The sequence below is a fragment of the Adiantum capillus-veneris genome, chromosome 5 (genome assembly GCF_014529385.1).
Source record: "Adiantum capillus-veneris isolate H3 chromosome 5, ASM1452938v2, whole genome shotgun sequence".
NCBI classification, from domain to species: Eukaryota; Viridiplantae; Streptophyta; class Polypodiopsida; order Polypodiales; family Pteridaceae; genus Adiantum; species Adiantum capillus-veneris.
Window position 1 is genome coordinate 150,487,992 of NC_140935.1, and position 12,398 is coordinate 150,500,389.

The following is a 12,398-nucleotide window of genomic DNA, read 5'->3' on the forward strand; positions in this document are numbered from 1 at the left end:
GCAGACAAAAGAAGTCTTGGCAAATTCAGCAACAACACAAGCCATTAGACATTTACAACAACAAAAAGCTAAAAGATCAATGGCATACAACAACTCCGGAGCTCGTGAAAGTCAACGAAGGTGGAGAGAGACAATGGTGTATGTGAATCACAAGTGGAGAAAGATACTCTGAGTGGATGACATTGTACAAAATTTATGTAATACATGATCTTATACAATTGCTACTTGAAGTGTATCAAGATTTTGCAGGTTCAATTTTGTTTTTTGACACGTCACCCTTGTAACGAATCATGAGATGTTTTCCATACTCTAAAAGTTCATCTGGGTTTTGTCTACCAAGAGCTAGTGCCATTGCTCTGTAGGTGTAGTAATACGCTGCCCGACCACCTGTATAGCCTGGGCAGTAACCAAAACAATCTCTAGCAAACACTTTGTCCACAAGAATGACTTTATCTGCACTTTTGGGCAGCACCGGTCCACCCAAGAATCGTGATAGTGTCTTGAATGTGTAAGTTGCTATTGAACCCTCTTGTGACATGGAATTGTGAAAAACTACTATCGGCGACTCGCAAAGCTTTGAAAGGTACTGTGCTAGGGCCGCATCCCTTCCTTGATACTCTCTTGTCCGGCGCCGAAGGAAGTCATCCTTGTCAGCAATCCAAGACTGCACATACAATGTCAGAAATGACACAAAGAGAGAGAGAGAGAGAGAGAGAGAGAGAGAGAGAGAGAGAGAGAGAGAGTTACCATGAAGCTCTCATCCTGCAGAAAGAGGTTTTCTTGCCACAGGTCTACAGATGTAGTTGACCCCTGACCTGAATGGTTAAACCAATCCTCCACTTCTTTGTTACTTTTGGATGGTCTTAGGCTTTGTCTTATTGCTTGGAAGGTGGCTTCATCAGGTAGTGTCTCCTTGTATTTTTCAGCTTTCTCAAAGCATCTTCGAAGGCATTCCATTGGATTGCTGGATGTTTCCATTGCCTCATCATCACTACTATCCTCTGAAACAAATCCACTCCTCTCCTCTTGGACTCTGGAAATAATAGCTAGGGAGAAATCCTCCCTTAAATAAAACACACTTTGCACATCATGTAAGAAGATATAGGTCCTGTCTCTAATCCTGAAGTCAGGCACAGCAGGCAACATCATCTGAGCATGCTTCTCAGTGAAGTTACTGACATCCAATGGAAGTTTGATTTCTGTGGTTTTCACAGAGATCATCTTACTTCTTTGTACTTCAATTGCCTCAACCTCAAGGTCGACTGTGTCTTCAACCTCCTGGACTTCTTGCATATGAGTTGTCTCCTCGCATTCCTCATCTGGTGCTGCATCCTGCTCCTCTAACACCTCATCAGGATTCTGCATGAGGAATCCAAACAGGCTGTTCAGGTAAATCATAAAGCCAAAGGCTTCTTGAATGAGTTTGCATTCTTTTTGATGCAAAGGGCAGGCTGAATGTCGGCAAGAGGGTGGTAATTCCCTATACTTCTTTACTCCCTGTCCCTTTCCACCACAGTCATTTAAATGCACAAGAGTCATAGTAGGCAGAACAACCCTTCCTACCTGCACCATCACTTCAAACTTATCTCTGTAGGACTGCAAGAAATTACTCTGCTGAGCTAACAGGTCTTCAATGTCAAACTTTGGATTAAACATAGAATGAACTAGATCATACTTGTCCCCAGCACCACAAGATGCTGCAAAATCAAACAGCCTCTCATCAGTTGCAGCTGGGTCTTCCAGAGAAGACACATCCTCTTTGTCTTTACATTTAGTTGCACAGGGGCTACTTTCTAGCACATCTGCATCATCTGAGAAGTCTATATTCCTCTTTCTTGTATTTTTCTTCAGAAGTACTCTACAGGGCACCACACCCTTGTAGGGTGAGGGATCCTCTTGCCCTGGTGACCTCTCTGATTGATCTTCACCAATAGACTTTTCTTCAGATATGTCCTGACAAAAGTCAACAGTTCTTTTGGCAGATACATTAAGCAACTGAGCCTGTAAGGGTTGAAATCCTGGCACAAGCTCTGGATCTGGTTTCAGCCTCTTCTGCCTACTGGACCTTAATCCTATTCATCAAGAAACATGACAAGTCAAAACCATCAGGAAACATGACAACTCTGCCAAAACCAAACCATCATCATCTCTCTCTCTCTCTCTCTCTCTCTCTCTTGATAGATATAAATATATATATAAATAAATAAATAAATAAATAAATAAATATATATATATATATATATATCTGTCTCTCACCAAAGCACAAACAAAAACACACCTAGTCTCTCTCTCTCTCTCTCTCTCTCTCTCTCTCTCTCTCTCTCTCTCTCTCTCTCTCCAAAGAACACTAAAAAAATACACACAGCCTCTCTCTCTCTCTCTCTCTCTTTGTATTTTTCTATTTGACTAAAGGCGCGCGAGGAAGGGAAAGTGCGTTTTGCAACTCTCTCTGCGCGCCTTAAGTACAACTGAGAGAGTCATAACAATACTAACGGCGCGCGGAGAGAGTTGCAAAACGCATTTGGTTGGCTATGCGCGCCGTTAGTAACGTGTACAGAGAGGGTAGGGAAAGAGACAATGTATATATATCTCTGTGTGTGTCTCTGTGTATGTGTGTCTGTGTCTCTGTCTATGGAAGTATGGGTATTGAGGTGTGTGTGTTGAACAACAGTCTGGGTTTTTCTCTATTTAGACAAACACACACACACACACACACACACACAATTTGTACCAACTGTTGGAAATACAGAGAGAAAGAGTGAGAGATCACCTTTTGTTGGTGGAGTTTGCAGGAACTCCAAGGGAGGTGTCTCCTCCATTGCTTTTTTGTGTGTCAAACTGACTCTCTCTTTCTCCCTCCCTCTCTCTCTCTCTCTCTCCCTCTCTCTATCTCTGTGACAATCTGATCACTCTTTCTCTCTCTCTGTCTCTCTAAGACTCTCTCTCTCTCTCTCTCTCTAAGACTCTCTCTCTCTCTCTCTCTATTGCTCTCTCTCTGTCTCTCTAAGACTCTCTCTCTCTCTCTCTCTCTCTCTCTCTCTAAGACTCTCTCTCTCTCTCTCTATTGCTCTCTCTCTTTCTCTCTCTCAAAACCACACTTATAACGGATACACACGGCGGCGCCCCACGTGTCACTATAAATTATAGTATATTTGCATGTTGTCGCACGTGTGGTCATTATTGAGACCGTATACTTTTTGTACGCCATATAAAGAGGTCAAGAGAGAGAAAAATCACACCTCGTGAAAGAGAGTGAGTGAAAGAGAGAGAGAGAGAGAGAGAGAGAGAGAGAGAGAGAGAGAGAGAGAGAGATAGAGAGAGTGCAAGAGCCGTTGTCTGCGTCTCCGACAGCAAGCCCACCCATCGAGATAACGAAGGTCGGCCTCTCCCTCTGCCTTTGCCTCTATCTCTCTATCTCTGTTTCTGTCACCCACACACACACACTCACAAACACACACACACACACACACCCACACACACACACACACACACACACACACACACACACACACACACACACTCACAAACACACAGACACACATCTTTAAAATACAAACACACACACACACACAGAGGCACACACATACACAACCACACACACACACACTCACAAACACACACACACACACACCCACACACACACACACACACACACACACACACTCACAAACACACTCACTTACACACAGGCACACATCTTTAAAATACAAACACACACACACACACACATACTCTCTCTCTCTCTCTCTCTCTCTCTCTCTCTCTCTCTCTCTCTCTCTCTCTATACCAAAGGCGCACGTAGAGACGCATACCCGTAGTGCATGTCTCTATGCGCGCCGTTAGTACTGTGCATTGACGAGAGAGAGAGAGAGAGAGAGAGAGAGAGAGAGAGAGAGAGAGAGAGTATGTGTGTATTATTTTACCCTATACTAACGGCGCGCGTAGAGACTTTTGTTGAGGTAAAAATGTGCTCCGCGCGCGCCTTTAGTAATGCGCACTCTCTCTCTCTCTCTATTTAGATATGCTAAGCTATAGAAAGGGGAGAGAGAGAGAGAGAGAGAGAGAGAGAGAGAGAGAGAGAGAGAGAGAGAGAGAGAGAGAGAGAGAGAGAGAGAGAGAGAGAGTCATAGAAAGAGAGAAGAGGATTGAGACTCTTCTTTTGGTGTACAGTGAGATGGCTAGAACAAAAGCCACTGCAAGGAAGGCAGGCAAGGGACCAGGATTAGCATCTAAAGCAAGTAGCAGATCTGCAACCCCAAAGAAAAGACCTGGAAAACCAAATAAAATTCTGAAAGGGCCAAGGATGAAGAAGCTGCAAACCTGCATGGGACTTTTCAGAGAAATCAGAAAGGCACAGAAATGTGTAGATTTATGCATACCAAAGCTGCCCTTCCAGAGGATGGTGAGGTCCATATGTGATGAAGCTACCTGGGGCACCAAAAGGTGGAAGGTGGTGGCATTAATGGCTCTACAGGAAGCAGCAGAGGACTTCCTACTGGAGTACTTTAGTGACATGACAATTGTTGCAGCCCATGCCCACAGGGTTACTATAATGGACAAAGATAGTGAGACACTGAAAAGAATAAGGTGGAGGTATGACAAACTGCTGGTCCCCAATGTCTGCAAGGATAAGAAAATGAGGGAAATTTTGTTATACCCCCCGGAGCTAGTGCCACAACTCACAGTTGTAGATGTCACACATGATGTGAATACAAGGGCAAGGGCAGAGACTATTGCTCGCCAAACAGAGGACATGAGGGAAGCAGAGCTTAAGGAGAAATCAAAAGTAGCAGTGGAGTCCCAGAGGCAAACAGAGTGCAATGTGACCCTGTCTATAGAGGCTTGCAATCAAGAAACTCTACTTTCAATGAAGAATGGTTTGCTTGCAGAGATACCATTTGTAGATGGAGCCAGAAAGCTAGCTCTGGAAAAAGTGGACATTGATTTATTGCAGAATCCAGATGCTCAGATTTCAGACACAATTATCTATGCTTGTCTTAAGTAAGTGTTACTATCTTGCTAGCTTTGAAAACTCAGATAATAGGTTTGCTAACTCAGGTAGAGTCTCTGCAGCCTGATCAAAAGTCAACTCCCACTGCACACTCACACAGAGGTGTTTCTCCTTGATCCACAAATGTCAGTAATTATTAGACAAAAGAACAGTCCATCTGGGACCTTTGAGAGTTGGTTTCTCCACTGTGCTATGCTGGAAGTTACTGTGATCATCTTTCCATATGAGAACAACCATCACTGGAGTCTCATATGCCTTGATGTTGACCAACCAGCAGTGTGGGTGTTCAATTCAATAAAAGGAACACACCCTGAAATTAGTCTGTAAGTGTTTTGTATCAGAAAGTGTTTCTTATAGATATCCATGTAAATTTGAAGCGTCATGCTAACATCTTGACATTGCTTTGTGCAGTTGTATAAAGAGGTTGTTGCTTGCCTATGGTAAGCTATGTGGAAGGTATGAACTATACAAGGCCCCAAATCAAAGAAGTACCTGTCCCAAATCAAACCGATGGGAATTCTTGCGGCTGGAGATGTCTTCTCCATGCAGAATATGTCCTGCAAAGCTACTTTGCATTAAAACCTTTCATGACTAAGGTACCCATTTGGCAATGCATTCAGTTAGTTTTGGTTTAGTCTATAAAAGAATTCTCACCTTGTGGTCTTTCAATTTTGCAGAGTGCTTTAAAAAACTACACATATGATTATTTGCAAAGATACCGGGTAAGTTTAATACAACACCTGCTTACTATGTCTAGCCCTAGAGAGCTTGAAGATAGCGGCTTGGATGAGTGCACTATTGATCTTACAAAACATGACGTGCCACCACGACAAACCCCTACATCCGATACAGTGGAATCGCAACGGGCCGAGGGGGTCATATCAGTAGAAGATGAAAGAGCCGAGGATGAGGAAAGGTCAAATGAGCATATGGAAGGTGCGAAGGTTCAACCGGAGGAGACAATGAAAGAGCCAAGTCAGCCAGTGGAGGAGCCAAAAGAGCCTATGCCTGAAACCCAAGATGAGGAAAGCAGGCCTATAGATGAGCAAAAGGATATGGATGAGGAAAGCAGGCCTAGGGATGAGCAAAATGGTATGGTTCAGGCAAGGATGTATGAGGCAAGCCGATCACCCGAGGGAGACGAAAAGACCTTGGAAGAAACCTTGAATGAGGCAGAAACAGCCATGGCGGAGACCCCTGATGAAGATGTGAATGATGACTATGAAGATAAAGCGGAGGAGAGCAACAACGACATGAACACTACAGAGACCCAGTATGGACCCTTGCTACCTGTAGATACGGTTGTTCCGGTAATGTCTATTCAAGTATGGCAAAATATGTTCAGCTTCTAACTACTTATATGTACTTGTCAACTTTTACAGAGGTTGATTATCTTGGACGTCAATGGATTGCTGCTGATGCGGGTGCCTCTCGGTGACAGAGGACCCTTTGAGGATTTGCAAACGTTTCGGATGGGAACTTGTCGAGTCGTGGTTCGTCCAGGAACCAAGGAATTTATTCAGTTTCTTCTTCCGCGCTTCAGAGTTGCCATATGTTCTTCAATGCAAAGGCAAAACTTGTCGCCACTAGTTGCAATAGTTTGCAGTGTATGCCAAGCTCACACATCAGATTTTGCCTTTTTGTATGATCAAAGAAAATGCATTACCGTTGAGGGCCACTACCACCCTAAAAAACCAGGCTTACCTCTTTTGTACAAACCGTTTAGCCAAATCGGTGTACCCTTTGATGCAACTAATACACTACTAATTGATGATACTCCTGAAAAGGGAGAACTAAATCCGCCGGGAACAACTATCTCACCACCTTCTTTCGAGGGGCATTCCTTCGATTTTTACCTTGAATACATTCTGATTCCATACTTACAAAAATTGTATCTCAGTCCATTGTTCACGGACGAGTTTGTACGTTCTAATGAATTAAGATGATTCTTCTATCATGTCTTTGTCTTGTCTAACATATATATATATATATATATATATATATATATATATATATATATATATATATATATATATATATATATATATATATATATATATATATATATATATATATATATATATATATATATATAGAGAGAGAGAGAGAGAGAGAGAGAGAGAGATTTGACGTGGTAAAGAAATGTATTTCAAGCACACTTTTTCACGGGGCACAATTGAAAAATGAGATCAATAAACTTCATGTCTTGAAAGTCATTTGTATACACTTGGGTTCACAAGAATATCTGTTACATTGACACTACTTCAACCCGACCATCCAACTCTTTGCACAAAATATCTTTTTCCCTTCACCGCATCACCTTACGGCCAGCTAAGAAAAAGGAAAAATCTGATAGGTCCTTGTCCATTGACTCTTCAATGATGTCATTTTGCAAATGCTGAAGACTGCATAGCTCCCTTATTGTAACCACCAATAGTAGGCCATGCTCTTTATCAATCACTTCCACATTGACAGTAGGATTATCTTCCAAACCTGTAGAAACCTGGTCCATAGGAGTGTAGTTACCGTTTAGCATTTGTGATCGCATATACCAAAATGAGAGTAACAGTGATTGGCTTGCAATCATGTACTTGACAACTAGAGTATCAAGCGCGACCTCACACCGTAAACCAATCTCTTCCTTTGCATACCATCCTTTGTCAAGAAGTTTGTCACAGGATGACTGCTCAAATGACTTGCACATGAACATAGTTTTTGTAACTCGGATGTTGTAGCTATGAAACAGCTCTATGAAGAGTGCAACAGGACAAAAGTTTGCAATTCTAACCAGTTTGGTAGGAATAGAGCTACGTAGAGACCTTTGTATATCCTTGTAGAGCTTACTTCGCATTGCCTCCACCATTGTTTCCTCGGGAACTGGCCAGTCCACAGTGTTCCAATCGGTTGGTAGAGGCACTTTCACCAACATGCCATTCTTATTCCCTGAGCTGAGTTGGTAAAAGTGGTCATAAAAAAAGATTCCCTCATCAGCCAGTCTTTTGCTGCTCCTCTCTGAGTACTGTAGAGAACCAATGTGGACATGAACAACATGGAAGAGGCCTATTATGCACTCCACAGGTTCCCATTGCTCATAAGAAGAGGGATAAACATCTGCAATATATATAAGAAGAGTTAAACTAAGAGTATCAATAAGTACAAATGACAAATCTAAATGTAATTGAGCTGTGAAGAATGGAGACATTACTCATAACAAGCGGGAGAAACATTGCAAAATATATAAGAAAAGTTATAATGAGAGTATCAGTAAGTTCACATGTCAAGAGTACTTACAATTGCAACGTGGTTGATGTATATCTGATACATTTCCACCGTTTGCTATCACCTCTGGATGGGTAAACACATGCTGAACAAGAACTTCCTTTACAGATCTTTTGCCGATTTCAACTTTGAAATCCAACACCCTGGCCTTCCATGCTGAGCGGTAAACGTTGATACCACTAGACCTCTTGGGTCTTCTTGGTTGCATGAGGACCCATGAACCTTTGTTTATCCTTTGTCCAACCCATTGGTTCTCTGCACTTATTGAAGCTGGTATTGTAATTGAGGATATGCTACTACTTGGCCTTCTAGGCAAAGTGCAGTTGTTGGTTGCTGGTGTGAGAGACAGTAAACACCTGGAGGCTCTTGGGCGAGAAGACGTGGACGCCATAACTCTCAGAGAAAAGCTTTAGTGGAGGGAGATTCACTTTGAAAGCATTCTAATGGAGGGAAAGTGTTTTAGAATTCCAATATCTTGTGCGGGCTTAATGGTCACCCTCCAGTACGTTAATGACCATAAGAGAATATCAGAAGTGGGACCACATGCAAGCACCTAAAAGCTCGGTAAAAGGAAGAAAATTACTATGCTACAATCCTAGTTTCGTGAAAGTTTTATGCTATTTTCCTATTTTTTGAGTCTTTCCACGTACTTTCCTACGTAACGTAGCCTTCATGCTCATTGGACGCGCTCTATTGTTCTCTCTCTTCATATGGCCCTCCAAATGACCTCTGAAATTTCCTAATGTCATGCGGCTTGATAACCATCTCGGTTTCGGTCTGGTTCCATTGTTGCACTCTGTCGAAGCCATGCATGCAATGATGGCTAGTTTGCTGGTTGGTCTTGGTTGTTGAATGCTTGTGGTCTGGTGGAATGTGAGGTAGTGTCATACTCATCTGAAAATGGATTTGCTGACTTGCTTGGGGTGTGGGCGGCTCTCGGCATTTCCTCAGGGGTATATGCTGATGCTCCTGGACCTGTTTCTCTTTCTACTTCCTCTGGGAGAATACGTTGGTATTCTCGCCCGTATCTATCAACAAAAACTACGCCCTTCCCCGTAGCAGTTTCATAAGAGAATAAGTAAAGAACCTTGTCTTTGCTTAGTTCGTTCATGTATGGTTCTTTGCTGCAAAAGTAAGAGACAATTCCCTCACTCTCATGTTTGTAGATTCCCACATTCTCGTTATAAGTTGGAATCCTGGTTGTTTTCTTATCATACATAAAAATAGCTCCGGGCCGATCAATGTTTGGTGGCGGTTCTTGAGTTTTTGAAACCATTTTCCCTTTTTCCACGTTATCTCCATATCTGTTGTAATCTTCAGGGTTGCTAAGTATTAAATAGTGGTTCCCCTTTTCGTCTCGGAATCTATCTCCATCATCATACACTCGGATTATCTCCAATCTTTGAGATGTCCTCTCTTTGATACAAATGCACTTGCGGCCTCAATAGTCAGAATAGACTAGGGCTCCTCTTGAGTTTGTTCCCTCTAAGAAGATCACCGTGAGCCTGGAATCATTCAAAGGATTTTGGGAGGTGCTTCCTCTTCGCATAGGTCCATTATAGGTGAAACCTCCTGGCTATTGACTACCCATCATGAAGAAAGATTTGTCTGACGAAGTGTCAGTATCACTACCTTCCTCAATAATCGGTGCTAGCAGATCTAGCCTTGCCTGAGTTACACTCTCTTCGTTGGACACTAAGCTACCTTGGTCACCTGCCACCTTCTGGTCTCTAACAATGTATCTTCCTGATCTTAAATTCATCAAACTTATCAATGCAATTTATCACAAATTCAACCACTCACCTGGCAATGGGTCAGTTTCTGCACAACTTCTTGCTTTGTTTGCTGAATATACCTGTACACAAGAGTTTTAATTTCGGCAATTGAATCAAAGCATTTATCTGCTAGAAGTTATCTTAGTAATGATTGGTATAATTGGAGAGTTAATCTCAACCACTATTGTATTTTATACATTGCTGATGTTCTGGATTAGGTTTGCTAATCTGAAACAATACTTCTCTCTGATGTTGGCCAATTTACGTGAAAAAGTCTGAATTCGGTCCTTGCTTTGTCAAATGGGCAAACAAGGTCCAAATTCACTTCTGAAAGAAGTTTTGGAACCCTTAAGCCAAATGGAACCTCACTGTCTAGGCCAGGTCAAATTTTCTCTACAGTATGTCCCAATAGACATCCTACGTGTAGGATGTCTCCTGCTGTGTTTTGCTTGGATTTTTGCACTGTTGTTTCCCCTTGTTGTGTTGAGCTTACAACTGCTTTTACTTTTTTATTTGGACACCTATTAGCTAGTCAATGAGTCAAAAATCTGTTCCGACGGCCTGTTGATGGTATTGATCAGTCTAATCAACTCCAAATTGGACCAAAATTGACTAGGAGGCTTGCCTTAGGCTATATAACACCTTACAATGCTCAAAGTCAAATTCTGGCTTCATTTTCTTGCATTAGACATCCTACACATAGGATGTCTTTTTCTTCAGATTGGCTTTAAACTCAAGGCTCAAGCTCCCCTTGAGTTGCTGATCACTTTGGTGTACTCAGAATTCAGTTTGGAGTCCCAAATCACTCAGAAGACATCCTACGCGTAGAATGTCTTTTTGGCTTGTTTGACCCCAGATTTGTCCCACAACTTTCCCTTGATGTCAGTATCCCAGTGTTATTCTTAGATTTTGATTTGGATGTCAAAAGTCCCAAACTTCAGCTGTTTTTTCTTTTTCAGTCAAAAGTGCCAAAGTCTACTTTGAACCCAATTTTCTTACCCAAATGAGGTGGAACCCCTTTCAGTCACTCAATATATCATGCAAGACATACTCATGCAACCAGATTCTTATGGTTTTGGTCTCAAGTTAATGTTTTGGCACTATTTGGGTAGGATGTCTAGTAATTTCAGTCTATCTGGCGTCATCCTGTCAAGATATGGCCAAATTTCCACTTTCCAGTTGAAATTAGGGTAAACCCTACCTTCTGAACACACTGGTCAACCCAAAATCCCAAAATTCCTCCCACATTGGCCTGTAGACATCCTACATGTAGAATGTCTCCTGGCTTAAAATTAAAGTCTTTTCTGACAGGAATGCTCTTGATGCTTTGTAGATCTATCAGAAACACTCACAGTAACTTTTGGACTTCAATTAGGCTTTCAACCACACTTTTACGTCTTTTTGCGTCTTTTACAAACTTGTAATGATTCTACCAAGCAAGTGTACATGCATGAAATGCTTTAGATCTGAATCATGATGTCCTACTTACTCTACTCCTACCTATCATGAAGAAATGGTGATAGTGGTGTTTTTGGTTGCTTTTTGGCCTCTCCGGACTCTCAAGCTCTCCTCTCACCGCTTCTACCACTCCAACTCCTACTCTAGAACTCGACTTCTACCTTAAACTACCTAAGTCTACCTCCTCTACCTAAGTCGAAGGATCTAGGCCAGACACACGCTTCCTAGACTCCCTCTAAGACCTAGAGAGTCCTCCACACTCTGATCCTATCTAAATGTAAAGCGAGACTCTTGGCAAGCCAAAAATCCCAATCCTCAAGGATTAATCTTGGTCACCTACCTAAGGTTTTCGTCCCCGGAAGCGGCGCCAATGTTGGGGATACGCCGCGACGGACGTCAGCACAGCGAGAACTCACCTAACATGTAATGTCAGCTAAGGACGAAGCTCAACCCGCAGGCGCGTGGAAGCAAGCATAAGGTGTCAACCTACACTTGATCGACTCCTAACTAATTCCTACAGAGGTCCCTACCAATTGTCTAAGTCACAACCTTCAAGAGTGCAAAAGAGGAAACTTCCTACAACGCTTGCTAGAGTCGAACACCCATCAAACACTTTTGAAACACCATAGAACTTGAAGGAGACCCTATTAATACCTATAGGCCGCTCTCCCTAAGGTCTATGAACCAAAATCATGACCCAAAACACCCGGTGCAGAAAAACGTAGGATGTCTGGCCGAAATCTGCAGTGCCTAATGTGTAGTTCTACTCAATGTGAACGCGTGGATATGCTGGAATGCGAAATCAGATAACGTATGCTCACCCAAACAACCGATGAAGCTCGTAGAAGGAGCTCCCAAAGCCGAACCGTACGTGC